We start from the raw sequence: 15,445 nt of genomic DNA, 5'->3' as shown, positions 1-15,445 counted from the left end.
TTTTTTTTTTTTTTTCCTATAAAGGGACTGGAGATATAGCTCAGTGCAAAGGGCCCAGGTTTAATAACTAGTTGCATGAATCATGAATGAATGAATGAATGAATTTTGAATTTCAGTCTTTTCCCTGGCTACCCATGTGCCCTATGATATTTTCTGGCAGTGAACTGAGCCTTGTGGGCTCAGGAGCAAATAACCACCACTCTACATGTGTGTGTCACCAAGGTAGGATATGCGGTACCTTAGACGTATTTGAGGCATTTTCAGTTTATTATGTTTTCAACTTATGATGGGTTTACTGGACTATAACCCCTTCCAAAGTCAAGAAACATGCGCATTTCATTTTATTGTGAAGGACACTTGATGTGAGATCTGCCCTGCTGAGAAGCTTTTAAATCATCCAATGCATTATGTTTGCCTATAGGTCAGTGTTTGGTCTCTTAAAATCTCCTGCTGGGAGCCAGCTCCTCACCACGGGACCCTGGGAACCAGTTTAAACCAGTAATGAACCTTCCAGAGCTTTCAGTAATACAAAAAGCCCATGCATGCCATAGGTTCACCACCATTGGTTTAAACTTTCTGTGGGGCCTGCCAGATAGCTCAGGGACTGGGGTTTGACCCCAGTGTGCCGTGCCGGCCCCACCCCTGGGGTGCACTGAGATGCCGATTGAGACTGGGCATGGTGGTGTGCACCTGTAATCCCAGTGCTTGGGAGGTTGAAAATAGGAGGATCGCTATAAGTCTGATCTTTGTAGTGACACCCTGTAGGCCCTATACTAAATATGTAAAAAAAAAAAAAATAGCCCACAACTTTCTGTGATTTTCATCTGTGAAATGGGGCAATATAGTAACTTCACACATGTAAGATGTAAATATATTTTTCTAGCGGGTTTGGTAGCATAGAATTGTAATCCTAGACACTTGGCAAGCCGAGACAGGAGGATCACTTGACCTCGTGACTTAGAATCAAACTGGGAGGACTATGCCAGAGAATTTAGCAGATTAAAGTGCCTGCTTAGGCAGATGCAGGGGCCTGGGGTTCGGTCCCTGGCCTGCCGTGCCAGCCCCACCCCTGGGGCACTCTGAGACTGGCCATTGAGACTGGGTGCAGTGGCGCGCACCTGTAATCCCAGTGCTTGGGGGGCTGAAAACAGGAGCATCACTATGAGTCTGATCTACATAATGAGACTCTGTAGACGCTGCACTAAAAAGAAAAGAAAAGAAAAGAAATAAAACTGGGGGTGGGCTGGCCTATAGCTTACTGACATAAGTGCCTGCCTGGCAAGCACACCAGAAATCAGACTGGACAAGATGGTTTAGACCTTGTTTCCCAGTAAGCAACATAAAATAAAGATACATTTTCCTTTAAAAGAATCAGAACATTAAGGATAAGATCTGCAGCCAGCAGTGCCCATTCCTCACTCTCTTCCCCAGAGCAACTGCTGTTCAGAGTTTGGTGTATATTTTTTTTTATCTGTTAAAGAAGTTTATGTTCCCTGGGTGCCCGTACATTTTGACTTAGCACCTTTCTTACCACTACGCCGTGTCCAGTTTAGGGCGAGACCACATCCTTCGTGCCCGTTTCTCCTCTGAGTGATTGTTTCTAGTGTTCTCCCACCTTTGCACCTCCTCTCACTTTTGCAGTACTGCTAAATTGCCCTCCACATTCTGTGCCCACCACTCGGAAGCATGTACCTGCTGCTCCTCTCGGGTGAAACCTCCTGTCTCTGCTGCGATCGTATCTCCCTGGCTTCATGTCCTCTGCACTTCTGCTGCCGTGCGCTGCTGCCCTCAGACAAGCTTGGTCCTTTGGGAGTCAGGTGGCTTCTGGCCCCTGAAGTTCACACTGCCTGGGACTTTGCAGGATGCTCCATGGCTGAGGATATCATCAACTTCACCTTTTCCACAAGCTCTGGGCATCCAGGAGCTGTACTGATCAGAAGTGGCTGGGGAGTTGGTCGTGGGACTGAGCACACTCAATTCCCTGGTCAGATTCAAATTGGGGGTGGCCTTGCCTCTTCATCCCATCACAGCCCTGTCCCCACTCCCCCCCAGTACTTAGGGTTCAATTCAAGGTCTTCACACTGTGCTCCATCCCTATTTGTTTGTTTGTTTATTTGGCAGCACTAGGGTTTGAGCCCAGGGTCTTCACACTGAACTATATTCCCTGGTCCTTTTAAAATTTTTGATTTTGAAACAGGGAGCTCACTAAGTTGTCAAGTTGCCATGCTGGGGTCAAACTTGACCCTTTAGCCTCTCAGAGTGCTGGGATTGCAGGCATGTGCCACCACGCCTGGCTCATGATAATTCTTAAGACACAAGGGGGTTCCTAGGGAAGCCACAGCTCAGAGCCCAGGTGCATTTCCTTCACAGATACCTAGTGAAATTGGACAATCCTTCCTAGCCTGTTCAGGGGTTTGGGCTGCCTGCCTGAAGCTCAGGGTCAAGTCCTGAGAACTGGGACTCTGATAGGCTTAGAATCAAGTAGTTGAGTGGGGTGGTTGACAGCTGATGGTTTCTGTCCTCAGAGATGGTTTCTGTCACATATACCCACTGCTATCTGAGAGAGGACCGTCACAGCACTTCCTTCAGTTGTTAACCCTGATGCTTCTCCATCCGTGAAACCTACATGTAGCATCTATGTCTATAGACGCTCCAGCCTTCATTTCCCAGCTGAGAAGACAGACTGGGAAAGGGACGCACTGGTCATGAGAGGACAGATCTGGGCTGGAAGCTGATTCTGCTGCCTTCTGCCTGGTGGTTCTCTTTGCACACTCACTTGCTGTGTTGCAGAATGTGCATGTGCATGTGTGTATGTGTACATGATGGTCTTACACAAGTGTACATATGTAGGTACAGAGTCTGAGGCAGGTGATGGACTTTTTTGTGTGTGTGGTGCTGGGGATTGAACCTAGGTCCTTCCATGTGCTCGGCAAGTATTCTACCACTGAAGTGCAATCATAGTTCAATAATGGGCTGGCCTTCTGGCCCATCTTCCCTCCTTCCCTTCCTTCATTCCCTCCCTCCTTCCTTTCCTCCCTCCCTCCCTCCCTTCTTTCTTTGTTCTGGGAGTTGAGTACAGGGCCTTTACAATAACTTACATCTCTAGCCACTTTTTTTGTTTTGTTTTATTTTCAGAAGTTTTAATAAATTGCTCAGTCTGGGCTCAAACTTGAGATCCTCTCAAAGCGCTAGGGTTGCTGATGAGTGCCACCACACCTGGCTAATAGCAGGCTTTCAAAAAACCTTCTGGAGGGCTGGGGAGATGACTCAGTAGAATAAATGCTTCCCTGGAAGCGCAAGGGTTTAAGTTCAATCCTCGGGTCTGCAAACAAAACAAAACAAAACACAAAAAAACCAAAACCAAAACCAAAGCAAAACAAAACAAAACAAAAAAAACCTTCTGGTTTTGAAAATTACCAGCTTGCACAAAACTTAGGAAAATCATCCTCTGAGCACCTAGGATCATCTGGGTTTCCTCGGCGTGACTGTTTGCCACAGCTCTCCTCCTCTATAGGACAGCAGTAAAATAAGGAAAGGAAGATGCAGACATCACACTTCAAGGTTTCAGCAAGTGTCTCCTCCAGATAAGGTGATTCTCAGAAATACCTGCAATACTGTTAACACATATAAGACAGTTTGTGGGGTGGGGTGGGGCTCAGGAGTAGAGCACTTGCATAATGTACGTAACCTGGGTTTGAGTCCTAGCACCAGACACACAAAAAAATCATATTAATTTGAAAATATAACCTAACATACAACTCTTGTCCAAATGTCCCTAACTGTTTCCGAGTTTGATTGTGGCCTACATGTTAGATTGCAGTGTAAACTTACTGCTAACGGCCACTCATTGCTCTGTGTTGTCACACGTCTCATTTCTTTAAATAGAACAGCAGGTAGGCCTGGCAAAGATGTTCTGTACTGTGTCCCACATTTTGGATTTGTTTGAAGGTTTTTATTTTTTCAAACGTTTTCCTTGAATAGTCCTTGATTTTCCACATGCGAGATGAATGGCTGTGTGCAAAGAGAAAGAGAGAAACTCCTGTTTTGTCCAGGCAGCAGATTTGTGCTGCCCTTGCTTTCTCCTTGGACAGGGTGGGGGGATGTTGCTCTCCCTGTCCCCAAGCCTGTCATTGGGGGCTATGTTGGTGTGTCTGATTGTGTTTGGTTTGGAGAGGCCACTCCAGGGGCTCCTCCTGGGAGGGCTTCTGGAACCATGGCTTTTTGTGGGAGATGCTTCCATTGGGTGGACAAGCATGAGGCTTTCTCACTTGCCGAAAGCTGTTTAACTCTTCCATTTGCTTCTTTGCCTGTGAGGTAGAGCTCTGCTCTCTGGGTCAACTGGGTTACTAGTGATGAAAGCCAAACTCAAATTGGTTAAAGGGGGAAACAAAAGACACCTGAAGGCATTATGGTCTGGAGGTGGGTATATTTCTGTGCTCTTGTGTGTGTCTGCCAGATGGTTGATCTAGAATGTGCCATCCTAGAATGTCAGAATTGCTATGCTGGAATGCAAACTGGGTTTGAAGCTGGCTTGAGAAGAGTCGGCTTTCTTGAGGATGGAAGTCTGTGGGAGGAAGTGCAATTTACAGGTGGAAGGCAGGGGCCCAGAGCCCAATTTACTGGTTTGCTTAGCCTTTAAAACTTTTAGGAAAAAATTCTTTTAGAGTGAGTTTCCTGGAAGGGAAATAGTCTTGTGTAACTTTGTGTCCCAAAGCTACAGTTTTTCTGGAAAGTACAATCTTAAAATTGTGATTTTTTCCTTGTCTCCTTTCTACCTATTTTGATTTGTTTTTCTATTTGACCTCAAGAGGAAGAGTTTTGCCTCACAGAATCACAGAGAGCATAGCTCTCATCGCTGGCGCAGGCTCACAGGGGTCAATGCTGGCCCAGGCTGGAGCCTGTCTTGGATTGCCCTTCCCCACACGCCCTGCCAGGATGGACAGGAAGGCTGGTGTGCACAAGGATGGTCAGCTCAGCCCAGTGCCTGTGATCTTTACACTGATGGTGCTACAGAGGAGGGAAATGTGGGCAAACCTTGGTCCTGTAGTCATTAGCCAGACCCATCATTTGTGACCATGTCACTAGCTCTAGGAAGGATTTATTATTTTTTTTCTGAGTTTATTTTTATTTTTTAATATTTATTTTTTATTAATTTTATTGAGAAACAAATAGCAATGAGACAGTATCAAAACTGTAGGACAGTTTCAATAATTAATACATTGCATATAATTGCCTTTGTAGTGGTTATTCATAGTACAAGATTAGTAGGACAGTTTCAATAATTAATACATTGTATATAATTGCCTTTGTAGTGGTTATTCATAGTACAAGATGCAGACATGATATATCCTTTTCAAACACTATTAGTACAAATCTTTTCTTCTCATTGAATTAAGAGGAAGTATATCTATCCTAACCATTTTGTATATACAGATACAAAATGGTCCTTCATTTATATCCCTTTCTTTGTTTAGTTTTGTCAGAGATGGGTATTCCATTGCCATTTAAAGATTGTAGGTGTGTGAATTCAGCAAAATAATTCAATATAGTCCAGTAGTCCACAATAGTAATGGGTTATCCATAGGACTGGCAGTGTCAGATTATAGGAAGGATTTAAATGAGCTCCCATCCTTCTAGAGTTGAAGGAAGAGTACGTTAGATGATTTTAGTTTGTCAAATAAACTGATAATAAACAGCATGGGAAATGTGTGCATGTGTGTGTGGGGCAAGACAGACAAATCTCTCATGGCACTTAACAAGTGGGGCTGGGCCAAAAGGAGCTGGGGAGGCCATGTGACCTGAGCAGGGCTTGTTGGGTGATGCACATGAAGTCGCCTGGGTAACAGCCACCTGTCGTCATCATCTCTGTCTGGGCCTGGTGTCAGAGCTTCAATCTCTTGTTGCTGTGGAAATGTCACTGGACACGGCCTGAGGGGTCCCCAGCGTGCAGATGGGGAGCTTTGAGTCACCCCAACCTCTGGGTAGGTTGCAGGATCCCTGACTTCCATTACAGAAAAAGAATTTTCAAGACTCATCAAGCAGAGGCAGGCAGAGATTCATCAGGCAGATTTTTTTTTTTTTTGTACCAGGAATTGAACTCAGGACCTTACACTTGCCAGGCAGGTACTGGGCCACTGAGCTATATGTCCCTGGCCCCTTTAGGCAGAATTTTAAAAGTACACAAAGAAATAGACTGTGGCTCTTAAGAGATTCCTTGTAGCTTCTAGCTGGGTATATTTATGGAGACTTGGGGTGTCCCTTAGTGGGTCATCTCAGATGTGTATTCTAGTAGCTGTTGAGTTTGCCCATTGGCTGGGCTAGGCTAAACTGGAAACCAATTGCATGTGCTGAAGCTGAGCTCTGCTGTCCAGTCCTCCTAACAGTGCTTCCCGAGGATGGAGTTTGTAGGAGGAAGTGCAGAGGGCAGAGGGGCAGAGGGCACAGGCCCAGGGGCAGAGGGCACAGGCCCAGACCTCTGTTTGCAGGCTTAGTGTCTTTGAGGTTCTTAGGAATTCTTCCTGGTTTGTGTCCTAAAGTTGTTTATTTATTTGTGTGAGACAGGGTCTTGCCTGGTGGTCCAGGCTGGCCTTGAACAACTCACAACGATTCTCCCATCTCAGTCTCCTGAGTACTGAGATAACAGGAGCGCACTATCACACCTGGCTGTAGTTTTTTTTTTTTTAGATTTCAAAATATATTTTATTGTGCTCGCTTCGGCAGCACATATACTAAAATTGGAACGATACAGAGAAGATTAGCATGGCCCCTGCGCAAGGATGACACGCAAATTCGTGAAGCGTTCCATATTTTTGTGACTTGATTGATTCCCTTTGAAAAAAACTATCATCAGTGTCTTGGACTTTGGAGATCATTTCTGTGGAGTCTGCAGGCTTCCATAAAATCTTCTCCTGGTCTCCAGCTGCTGTGGACTCAGTTTTTCCTGCAACCACAGGAAGGCCTGGGAGGAAGGTATGGGCCTTGTTGAGGTTCCTGAAATGTCGCACTGTTAGCTGTGTACAGAGTGAACGTTCCATTCAAACCAGAAGAGCACAATGTGTCAATAAAAGTTGTTCTGTAAAGGCAAAAAAATATATATATATATATATTTTTTTTTTTCCCATAATTTTATTAAAAAACAAATAGCAATGAGACAGTTTTAAACCAAATTGGTAGGACAGTTTCAATAATTAACACATTGCATACATTCTTCCTAGTGGTTAATTGCTGTACAAGATGTGGACTTGACATCCTATTTACAAACACCATTAGAACAAATCCCTCTATTCATTAAGAGAATGTAACTATATAACTATCCTAACCACTTTGAATACACAGATACAAAATGGACATTCATCTATATCCCCCCCCTTTTTTTTTGTTAAGTTCCATTATTTGGATATTATAGGTGTGTAAACTCAGCAAAATATTCTGAAAGAGCCCAGTAGCCCATAATAGTATTGGGTCTTCCACTTCACTGGCAATATCAGAAATTGTTGACCTGAGTCCCCTACAGCTCAACATAACAGCATGGCTTTACTTCTTATACTTTGTTTTTATACTTTTCTGCTGGATGGTTAAGACCAAGGTAAAGCAGGACCTATGCAACAAGAGTTGTAGCTTTTGGGTCTGATAAGGTCAGTGAAATCCCCTCAGGATTTCTCCTGAGATTCTGTACCTCAGATTGTAGAACCTTTGTCAGTGTCAGCCATGTGGATGAGTCATGGCCATTCCGTGGCCAATGTGCTATCTATGAAAGCCTGAGAGAATGTTTTCTCTCCAAGTGACTCTCCTTAGGCACACTCTACATCATTGATCACTTTCCTCTTTGGCCTCATAATCTCCTTGATCAGAAAATTTTGGACACTACCGAGTTACATGACGTTAGAGTACCAGTTCTCCTATGTCCTGAGTCTTAATTGACCTTAGAAGACTAGGGCCAAAATGTTGGCTTTCCTTGTAGCCCTCCTTTTTCTCTAATTTTGGTCTGCAATCTTAGGTTGTTAACCATCCAGAAGACAAGCTTATTGTTATTACCATACAACTTAGGCTGTTAAGCTTAACCTCACCATCTGTCTGAATAGCAAACATCTTAGGCATAACATGGAGTAGTTTTAATCAAAAGTCCAATTTCAGCATTTAAATTTTCCTCATCTCTTTTCTACCTATCTTTATTTCACCCCAAAAAGACCCTTTCTAGGCAGAAAGGGGGACTGTCAAGCAGTCTGTCCTCTCTGTGACATCTGCTACTCACCAAGGTGGACAGATGTAAATTTCTTTCTACAAAAGGGCAGCTTTTCAGAACCACTCCGTGTCCACGGAGGTCTGCAGTTTCTCCACATAACTGACTTGAACTGTGCCCAAGAAACCTATTTGGGGTGGGGTATTTATTCTCCTGGTTAGCCCCTGATCTAGCTAATGACGCTCTGGAACTGAGGGAGCCTTGGGGAGGGGGGAGAAGGTGGTCGAAAGCAGTCTGGAACCTGGAGCCTCTGGGAGGGAAGGAGGCGGCTGGTGCAGTTTCTTAGGCTACTTTGGGACTTGGGGAGGGATAAGACATGGGAACTAAGGATGGAGAGGGCGTTGCTCACAGAAAAAGAGAGCTTTGGCTACAGCAAGCACGACCCAAGCTAGACAGCTGAAAGACCTTTCCCACCACAGGAAAGGAGGCTGTAAGGCTCGCAGTTCTCAGGCACGTAGCTGCGCAGCGGGAGGCCCAGAGCACTGCAGGCTCCCTGCTCGCCAAGCTGAGAGTCTGTGTCAATGCTGAAGATAAGCTTTGTGTTTATCTTTCAGGCTAAAAGAACTTAACGTTAGGGTGGGAAAGATCTATTAACACATCAGTGAGTTAGAGTCCCCAGTCTGTTGTGAAGGAAACTGTTGCTGACTAAGTAGAAAGGCTTTGATCGATAGCGCTGGTCTCCCTCTGGTAAAGAGTTGCCAGTCCAGAGTTCAGCAGAGGCTGATGAAGAGATTAGTTTAGACAAAAGCCACCTGCTTTGGAATTGACCAGGAATCAGGCATATGGGACACAGCCTAAGAATTTTCAAGTCGACCAGGTGTGTGAGCTAGGTATTCCCAGCAGTGTCTGAGGTGTACACGGTGATTGGTTTGTGGCTGAAACAAAGGTGTCCAGTGGCCTGTGGTCATCTAGTCTCTGGCTTTCATGCTGCCTGGCACCCCCATCCCTGCACACACACTACACTGCAAGCTCACTGCAGCCCCCCTCCCCCGTCCTAGCTCAGACTGTGAGGAACACCTAGCCACACACAGAGCAGCACCCCAGTCTATCCCAAAGGTTTCCTGCAACTATATAGGAGTCAAGAGAGGAAAAAAGTGGAGCCTTAAGGCAGGGAAATTTAGGGTCAGAAACCCTTTAGGTGGTCCTCCCTTATTTTTGTAAAGCTAGGTTATTTATTTTCCCAGTGGTACAGCAACTGCCTAGCAAGTGCAAGGTCTGGAGTTTGATTCCCGGTACAAAAAGAAAGCAAAAGAAAGTAAGAAAGGAGGAGAGAAAGAAAGAAAGAAAGAAAGAAAGAAAGAAAGAATTTCTGTCAAAATGCACAGATTTTAATTCTAATTTTGACCAAATGAGCCCTTCACTCCATCCTGATACAAAATATTTTCATCTAGCCAGAAATAATACAGAAAAATCTTCTAAAACTAGAGACAGCCCCTGTTCTAATTGTTTTGTACCTTAGTTTGTTTTAAATTTTCTTGTAAATAGAATCATACAGGAGGTATGTACAGGAGGTATGTTACTATGTTATAGATCTGGCTTCTTTTACTCAGGATAATGTTTTTGAGATCCAACTATATATTAGCATTTTATTCCTTTTTATTGTGAATAGTATTCCACTAGGTAGATGGACAGTTTGTACATGGATACTTTTCAGACTGGCTATGTTGAGTGAAACCATTGTGCATATTTTCATGCAAGTCTTTATGTGAACTATGTATAGTTATTCAGTCCTTGTAACTAGCTGGACATGGTGACACACATCTGTAATCTCACCTGCTGAGGAGGTTGAGGGAGGAGGATTATAAGCTTGAGGCCAGCCCTGGGCACTTTAGCAAGATTCTGTCTCAAAATATAAATAAAAAGGGGCAGGGATATAACTCAGTAGTAGAGTGTCCTTGGATTCCTTGTCCAGTATTAGGAGTAAAGAAACCTTTCACAGTCTTAACCCTGGGAGCATGGTGCTATTGTTATCTCCATTTTACAGATAAAGAGACTGAGGCACAAAGAGGTTAATTTTTAGCCTGAGGCTACTTGGGAGTAAAAACTGGGAGTGGAATTCTGACTGAGGCGCCTCTATCTTCAGGCTTTATAGTTTTGTTTCTTCACTGTCATGGTTTGTATACAGCTCTTTGAAGCCATTAAATGCAAGGCAAAAGGGGCTTCTCACCTCAGTGGCCTGTCAGTTTATAACTGCATTTCAGCTCACTACAGTTGATAGTGATAATAATGGTTCTGAGTCAACCTGAAAAGGTTACATCAAAACCTGTCTTTGAAAAGAAAAACACTGTGTAAGACATTCTAAGGAAATTTCTAACCAAGGTCATTACAATAACAGCAAGCTAGCAAGAAAGCAACGTGCAAAGTTTGGCTGCTCATAGCCCTACTTGTCTGGAAATCTCACAGAGGTATAATTCGTCATCTCCCTAAAGAAGCCAGGCACAGACCACATTACTGGGCGTATAAAATAGTATATAAATAATATATGTATGAGAAACCACTCTGTTCTTTGTATAGCCAAACAGAATAGGTTTTTGGAGAGTCTGCTGGTTCTTGCTTTGAAGGATGTTGTTGCTAAGCAATGTTGCTAATATGGCAAGACAGCTTCCCTCTAGACTTTCTTTCCACTCAGTCCCAGAAACCTTAGGGGTGGAAGTGGCTTTGGCAGCAGCGGGGAGGCTTGCTAATCAGGGAAGCGGCGGCTAGAGGACCCTGGATGTGAGAAGGATCACACTACTGGTTACCGAGCTCCTGATTTTTCTGGACAACCTCCATTCAAGGGACACCTCCTTATGTTCATCAGAATTTCATTCTCGGGGCAGGGAGATAGCTCAGTAGAATAAGTGCTTGCCTGGCAAGCACAAGGTCCTGAGTTTGATCCCTGGTACTACCAAAAAAAAAAAAAAAATCATTCTTAGGAGACTCTTTCTAAATATTTCTAATGTAGGGAAAAGTATAGTCATGCAGCTTAACCAAAATTAGAAAAAGAAAATCCACAGATGAACCATAGCGTAGGGGAGGAGGAGAAAATCTGAGATTTTCATTAACTTCATTAACCAAAGCAATACGCGAAGAACTCCTTTCTTCTCTTGAGCAGGAAATTAGCACAGTTCTGACCAATGCCATTTCTTGCAGTGTTCTTCTCTGTGGTACCGCAGCATGTGCGGCCCAAGGATACTCAGCGTTGAGTGGGGTCTGTGGCTTTCCTCGGTGTGGTTTCTTTTCCCTGGAGCTTGGAAATGCCACACAAGTCACCAGGATCTCTTTTCAAAACCAGAGCCAGTTTATCATCAGAGCTTCTGCTTAAGAAACGTGTGGCTCTGGGACAGCAGTGCTGAGCTTTTTAATGCTTGCATTTGAGGCCTCCCAACCTTCTCTGGGGGATGTCCTGACCTTCATCAGTGAGATGGGCCTGTTTAGGGTTGAGCTCTGGGCAGGGGTATTAGGAGTTGTAGGAGGTGTGGGGTGTTGGCAGACTCTTCTCGCAGTTCTCTCTTCACAGCATAAACTGCCGTCCATCTCAAAATGACCTTCTTTATCTTTCCCTCTCTCTCCCTTTCTACTCGTTCCTTTGTGGGAGTCTCCCAGAGAGTCAACTGCACCATAGCCCAGCAGGGGGCGCCGGTGTACCTGACAAGAATGAATGTCAGTCTGGCCTTTGCGCGCAGTTACACCTGCGGAAGGGTGAGGAGGTGTGAGGTCTGAGGGGGGCTTCTGAATTATTTCTTTGAGCAGGTGTGTGTATGTATATGCTCCCAAAGGTAGAATGAGAACAGGGGTGCTGGCTTGTTCTTCTAAGGGTGTATATTTATAACTGTCACATTGAACCAACGGTTGTGTGGTCTAGGGGATGGCTGAGAACCCTGCAGAAAAAGAGGTGCAAGCCCTAAAGACATCTGGTTTTCATCAAAGATGCCGCTCTCCCTCTCCAGCCCATTCCTAGCCCCTGGCCACCCCAGTCCTAGCCCAGAATGGCCGCAGTCATCTTGCTGCAGAGCAGTGAAGGCACCCAAAGTTCAAGGTCGGGTGGGCAGGGAGAGAGTCTGTGCACAGGCTCTCTCTGAGAGCAGCGTGCTGGCAGCAGGGCCCATCCGGCTTCACAGGGATGTGCCTCTTGGGGTGGGTTCCCAGGCACAGAAGGCCCTTTTCTTTAGGGCCAAGCATGCATGTCTGTCTCAACCCATTGGCTCCTTAGGAGTGGGCTATGCAGCTGTCTGCCCTCTGTTCATGATTAACTTGCCCATCTCTGCCCCTCATTCCCCACTCAGGCCCCCACAGCCCTTAGGGTTTCCTCTGCTTTGGGGCAGAGACCCAGGCTGGCAGCTGCCTGGCACTTTGTTTCCAGAATAGTGGGCTGGGAATGGGGATAGGCTGTGAGGTGGGCTGCAGCCTGGAAGGAGACCCCTTCTCTAAACACTGCAGTCTTTGCTGACCTTGCTTCTGGTGGCCTGAACATGTATATCTTTCTGTCTGTCTCAAAGTTCCTATGGACATTGTGGCCTTAGAACACCTTCAAGTCACCCATGTGAAAACTGTCCCACTTCAATTCTTTTCCAAGCTGTGATTTCTTCAAGGACAATATCATAGTTTGGGACAAGTGTTTGACTAGCACCTCACACTTGCACCTATATTTGTTTTAACTTTTAGAAGAGAATACAAAATGGTAAAAAAAAGAAAGAACATTAGGAACAAAACAGTATTTCACTAAACAAAATAGGTACTTCTTTTATAAGGAAGGTGCTTTAGGCTCAAAGCTTTCATCAGGGAGTAGCACTGAGGCAGAATTTAATACATCTGTGTTTGTTTTTATGGTATTAATAGCCATGGATTTTCATTTAAGGTGGTGATAATGGTTTCTTTTAACATTAAGTAAAACAGTGAGTTGCTTTAGTGAAAGTAAAACAATAAGTAAATAAGCACTAGGATATTAAGACCAAAAATCGTGAAGATTGCATAGGAAGGGTCTAATTTGGGGAACCCTTGGGCTACTCTGCACTTGTTAACTGGACATGATATTGTTTTGCACTGTGTGGGTTAGCCCTATTTGGTACTGTCTCCCATCCCTCCCATGTCATCTCTTGCACAAAGCCTGACAAATTGTAAGTGCCTGGTAAATGCTGGTGGAGTGGGCAGGCCTAGCCTAGATTAGATGGGTATTACAGTCCCTGCCATTGACAGCTTTCCTTGGGCTTCTGTGTTTCTTCTCTGGGGAGTGGGTGGGATGAGCTATGGGGGCAGAGCTGGAGACCAGCAAGGGAATCCTGTGTCTATCCTGAAGGTGGAAGGATGTGTGTGTTGGGGTGGGGCTAGAAAGAAAATCTGTCAGGAAATGCTTGACCTCTTAGGGCCTCAGGAATCCAGGTCTAAGAGGTGATAGCCTTGTGTCCTCAGCCACATTGGGGTTGTATGGGAGCTGAGAGAGCTTAGAACAAGAATGAATAGTGGCACCTACTTTATGGGAAGACATTGGTTCACCTCAATTCTGTCCACTGCGGCTGTGCACTTGACCTGAACCAGCCCTAGGCACTGGGACAAGTGTGTGTGTGCACATGTGCACACGCATGGCCTTCCTTAGTGTGTGGATAAAATACATCGATGCTGCCTTATGGCTGGCGATCAACCGCTAGCCCTGCCATGCAGCTGAAGTTGTCCATCCGCTAACTGACAGATACCTCAGGGACCTCATGTGATACTGGGGGCTGGAGAAAGCCCTGGGCCACGTGCTGGGGCTCTTTGCACTTCCGGACTCAGGACACTCACTGTCCTATTTCTTTCCCAGCCATTCTGAAGTCACTTCTGGTAGTAGTTTATGTAGCCGTCCTAGCTGTCAGTCTCAGCCACTCAAATCTGGTTATAAATAGACGTCCATGGCTATATCTGTGATCCCCCCACTACCCAGGCGGGCTCAAGGCCATTGCTAATGGATGCTTCATAAATAGACCAGGTGCACTTTGGAACCCCTCTGGGACTCCCTCCTCTCCATCTCAGTGCTGTTGCTAGCAAGAAGCTGTGCCCATTGGAGAGCAGGGCTGCAGCCTTAGGCCCTGGAATTCATTTGCAGCCCCTTCTCCACTCCAGCAGGGTCTCCTTCCCTGCCAGGATTTTCAGTTTGCTTGAACACAAGCCTGTATAAAAACAAGGCAAATTGCCTCGGGGACCTCTTTGGCCCCAACAGGACCGTTTCCAAAGATGGACTAATTGGCTTGTTTTAATTCCCTCCAGCCCCCTGCCGGGTTCCTTTCCCCTGGGGGGCAAGACGGTTAGTTAGGCCTCAGCGTTGGGAGGGTCTGGGAGGCCCAGACGCAAATAGAGGTAGTTCAGGGGAACTTGTGAGCGTGGCCTCGTGCCATCCAGGACCCAGCGGTGGCTCTATCTGCCGGAGCTGGCTGTGTGACCTTGCGCCCTAGCGTTCCGAACAAGGAGTCTGCACACAGAGTACAGGGGGAGGTGGGGCGCGTCTTCGTGGTACCCGGGTCTCCACCGCGAAGAGGTGGTGTCTGCGAAGTTGATCACTCTCCTTGTGTGGACAAACTCCCGGGACCCGGGAACCAAACGCGTGCGGGGCCTGACCCCAGCCCGCCTTCCCTGTCACCACAGGCCTTTCACGGACTCCGGGTGGGGTGGGGGAGGCAGGAGGTGGCAGCATCCTTCCCACCCCACCCCACCCGGTCAGGGAGCCCCCTCCAGCCGCTAGCAGCCGTGTCCCGGCGCGGGGGAGGCAGCTTCGCCTGGAGGAGGACGCGCTACCTCCTGGTGCAAGTCTGTTCTCCCTGTGTTTTAAAGACAGTGACAGCATTGGAGAAGTATCCCGGAGGGCCGGGCTCGCGAGCGCGTCAGCCTCTGTCTCAGGACAGCCCGGGCGGGCAGCGTGCGGGGGCCAGGGAAGGGGGCCCGGGACGCGGCGCTGCAGCGGGAAGGCGGGCGCGGAGCCCCGGGGCGCCTCCCCGCGCCGCCCGCTGGAGTACGGAGGCGGGGCCGGGGCGCTGCCCCTAGGGCGGTGCGTGGAGCCGGAGCGGGGCAACCCCGGCCCCGGGCCGCACCCCGCGTCGGCTTTAGAAATGCTCGCGCCGGGAGGGGCGGACGCCCGCCGCTCCGCCGGCCGGGAGAAGCCGCTGAAGGTCGTCAGGAAGTGAGCGCCCGGTCACCTGACCCCCGGGGCGCACCTAGGCGGGGCGGGGCCCATGCGAAGCGGACGGCGGGGGCCGGGAC

At 46.9% G+C, this 15,445-nt stretch overlaps 1 protein-coding gene and 1 non-coding gene across 6 annotated transcripts in view; both read left to right on the top strand.

The window, feature by feature from the left end:
• Rap1gap2 (RAP1 GTPase activating protein 2) overlaps positions 1–15,445 on the top strand; it is a 270,799-nt gene that overhangs the window by 62,198 nt on the left and 193,156 nt on the right. The gene's annotated exons all lie outside the window — the stretch shown is intronic.
• LOC111817851 lies at positions 6,705–6,811 on the top strand. The gene has a single exon (XR_002821955.1). It is a non-coding gene; the product is annotated as a U6 spliceosomal RNA (small nuclear RNA).

The sequence above is a fragment of the Octodon degus genome, unplaced genomic scaffold, assembly GCF_000260255.1.
Source record: "Octodon degus isolate 3935 unplaced genomic scaffold, OctDeg1.0 scaffold00072, whole genome shotgun sequence".
NCBI classification, from domain to species: Eukaryota; Metazoa; Chordata; class Mammalia; order Rodentia; family Octodontidae; genus Octodon; species Octodon degus.
The sequence above is the reverse complement of the archived record's forward strand: the minus strand, read 5'-3'. Positions and strand labels throughout refer to the sequence as shown.